This window comes from Chiloscyllium plagiosum, chromosome 3 (genome assembly GCF_004010195.1).
Source record: "Chiloscyllium plagiosum isolate BGI_BamShark_2017 chromosome 3, ASM401019v2, whole genome shotgun sequence".
NCBI lineage: Eukaryota > Metazoa > Chordata > Chondrichthyes > Orectolobiformes > Hemiscylliidae > Chiloscyllium > Chiloscyllium plagiosum.
The window spans coordinates 75,509,904-75,513,219 of record NC_057712.1 but is presented as its reverse complement, the minus strand read 5'-3'; the positions used below and the strand labels follow the sequence as shown (position 1 = coordinate 75,513,219).

The 3,316-nt window shown below is 45.3% G+C and overlaps 1 protein-coding gene across 6 annotated transcripts in view; it reads right to left on the bottom strand.

Annotated features, from left to right (window-relative positions):
• The window catches only part of LOC122545653 (5-aminolevulinate synthase, erythroid-specific, mitochondrial-like), a 74,930-nt gene that overhangs the window by 69,809 nt on the left and 1,805 nt on the right, over positions 1-3,316 (bottom strand). Inside the window, exon 2 of one of the 6 annotated variants that reach the window (XM_043684621.1) lies at positions 448-659. The exons of 4 other annotated variants lie outside the window; for them this stretch is intronic. The gene's annotated coding sequence lies outside the window, so the exon portion shown is untranslated. The remainder of the gene's footprint in view (positions 1-447; positions 660-3,316) is intronic. One more of the 6 variants, XM_043684617.1, reaches the window with a different exon arrangement.

The window sequence follows — 3,316 nt, the reverse complement described above, 5'->3', positions numbered from 1 at the left end:
CTCTGTCTGTCTTTCACTCTGTCTCACTCTCTCGGTCTGTCTTTCACTCTGTCTCTCTCTCTCTCTCTCTGTCTCTCTCTCTTTCCTCTCTCTCCCTGTCTCTCTCTGTCTGTCTCTCTCTCTATCCTCTCATGGCTCTTCGTTCCATTTTTTATCTTCTAACTCCATTTGCAATTTCAGATGTTCTGCCTCTCCTACACTTGTCTGTTTCTCTGATACACCCAAGTGCTTGACCAACTCCGTTACAATTTCAGCTTTCCTGTTGTCCCCAGTTAAGCTATTTGAAAACTCTAAAAAGTATGGCTTTCCTCTGTCTTTCTAAACTTCCTTGGCAAATTTGGGACGCATCTTCAAAACCCCAGAACCTCTCTCGCAATCTTAAGAGCCATTTCCCCCACTTTTAATTTAACCAACCACAAGTAACCAAAATTGAGCAAATTGTCTCACCTACCTTCTATTCAAAGATCTAGGGCACAGTGTGTAAATCTGCTGGGGTCTTTTGTCCACCAAATTTGTTCACATCTGTTCCAAGTCTCAGACTGGATCGGTCTAATCCTGTCCAAATCATGGACCCAAGCCCCCAAAACTGTTACGACACGTCAGTGAACCCTTCCGTTCATTAAACCTGGCATCCAGAAAAGTTCACCTCGCCTCGTAATCTATAAAAATATAAGTGACAGAGAACCCCCAAATTCCACTATTTAAAGAAAATAATAGCAATTTATTCTTTAACTCTAAAAGTGAACACGAAACAACTATTCACAACTCTAAGCCCCCCCCCCCTTTCACTTAACATCTTATTATCTGCCTCCAACTCTGTAGCAATATGCTGTTCCAATAAAACACTTATTAAAACTACAGCAACTTAATTTCAAAACCACACAGCGGCTGACGTCTTCAGTGTCTATCTTCTTCTGGCTGAACTCTCCCTGAGGCATCTGCTTTCTTTTTACTGCAAATATTTCATATGAAAAGGTACCTTTGATACAGAGTATTTCCTAATTTCTTGGTTAAAAAAATCACACAACACCAGGTTATAGTCCAACAGGTTTAATTGGAAGCACACTAGCTTTCGGAGTGACGCTCCTTCATCAGGTGGTTGTGATGAAGGAGCGATGCTCCGAAAGCTAGTGTGCTTCCAATTAAACCTGTTGGACCATAACTTAGTGTTGTGTGATTTTGAACTTTGTACACCCCAGTCCAACACCGGCATTTCCAAATCATGTCTAATTTCTTGGATCTTTGTTGAGGCAGTTGCTCTGTCTACAATTTTCAAAATGCCTGCATTTTTATATCCCCAACATCAGATTGTCTCATTGGTTCAATGTTCATTGGTTCATAAATTCAAACGCGATTGGGTTTTAGTATCCTGGGGCATAATTTAAACGGAAGGGTTAAATTCAAACTGTTGTCAAAACAGCAACCAAAACTCAGGTATCCATTTCACAATCAAATGTTACATATTTGCAATTTTCCAGTGCACTCTGGGAATGCCATCTTGTCATATCAAGGTAAAAACAATGACTGCAGATGCTGGAAACCAGATTCTGGATCAATGGTGCTGGAAGAGCACAGCAATTCAGGCAGCATCGAGGAGCTTCAGCAAAATCGACGTTTCAGGCAAAAGCCCTTCATCAGGAATAAAGGCAGAGAGCCTGAAGGGTGGAGAGATAAGCTTATGCAAAGAGCTCTGCCCTGAGATATTCTCAACCCTTAATGGGATGGACAGAAATCTCATCATGCACAGGGGTCCTGGGCCTCCATGTACGCGGTTTTCATAAGAGATTTCCTTGCTCACGACATGAGGTTTTAAGGTTTCCAACACTAACCCTACTGCACCTCCCCAACTCTGCCCCTGCCTCAACCTTAGGCTGGCTATTGCAGCCCACAATATGGGTCAGAGTTTGTGAAAGAGTTCCACGCAACTTGTAACCTCTGAACATGGGTCCAAACACCGCCTGAATGTTCCCCTCAAAGTCCACGCACCACCCTGACGTGTAGGACTGCACCAATCGTCCCCTCGCCCGATCAAAGTCCTGGAACACCCTCCCCCGACGCGACGGAGATGAAATGGCTGCTCTCGAATGGTTGTGAGTTGTCAGAATTTTCTGCAATCGAACTTTGCAGATGCTACCCTCTTAAAGCTGAAATAGAGGAGTTGCATCTCAGAGAACCAAGGGGCGTGGGGAGGGGACAGAAGAATGGAGGTTAAGCCAAGGCACACGCAGGATTATCTCGAACAGGTTAGATTATGGTACGGTCTAACCCTGGTCCTATTTTCTGTGTCATTATGAAGTGTTCCTTTGGTACGTGAACTGCAGCAGTCCAGGAAGACAGGCTAATGTCACTTGCGCAAGGGTATTAAGGTTGTAAGAAATGTTAGCCTTGCCTTTCAGTGATACTCAAATCCTATTTTTTTTTTAAATATTTTGAAAAAGACTTGTATGGTCCTGATTAACAAATGTGTTGCTGGATAAGCGCAGCAGGTCAGGCAGCATCCAAGGAGCAGGAGAATCGACGTTTCAGGCATAAGCCCTTCTTCAGGATTCCTGGGAATGCCATCTAGTCATTACCACACAGGCAAGCTCTCAGTTCAGAACATCACGGACACTCTCTTAAAGGCACAGTACACGCCTTCAACTTCATAACACTTGCAAATGGTGGAAAACTGGGAGTGGATTGGAATGCGAAATAGCTCTGCCCTGAGATATTCTCAACCCTTGATGGGATGGACAGAAAGCTCATCATGCCCAGGATGTCCGTGTCGATTCGGCTGCTCCTTGGATGCTGCCTGACCTGCTGCGCTTTTCCAGCAACACACTTTTCAGCTCTGACCGCCAGCAGCTGCAGTCCTCGCTTTCTCCCGATTTAAAACCGCCTCCTCCAAACGACCTGAGAACCTGCAAGAGTTTTCAAACCGGGTAAAAGCAATTCGCTGCGGATGCCGGAGTTCTGAAAACCAAAAAAGAGGAAATGCTGGAAAATCTCAGCAGGTCTGGCAGCATCTGTGAGGAGAGAAAAGGGCTGACGTTTCGAGTCTAACTGAGCCTTTGTCAAAGCCCTCTTTTTTTTAAATTTGCAAAGGTAGCAGTAAAGGGGCGATAATGACAGTGCATAGAGAGGTTATAGGGAGATTAGGAGCTGCGAATGACCAAAGCTCCTTGGGCTCCTTGGGTGAATGGGCGGCACGGTGGCACAGTGGTTAGCACTGCTGCCTCACAGCGCCAGAGACCAGGGTTCAATTCCCGACTCAGGCGACTGACTGTGTGGAGTTTGCACATTCTCCCCGTGTCTGCGTGGGTTTCCTCCGGGTGCT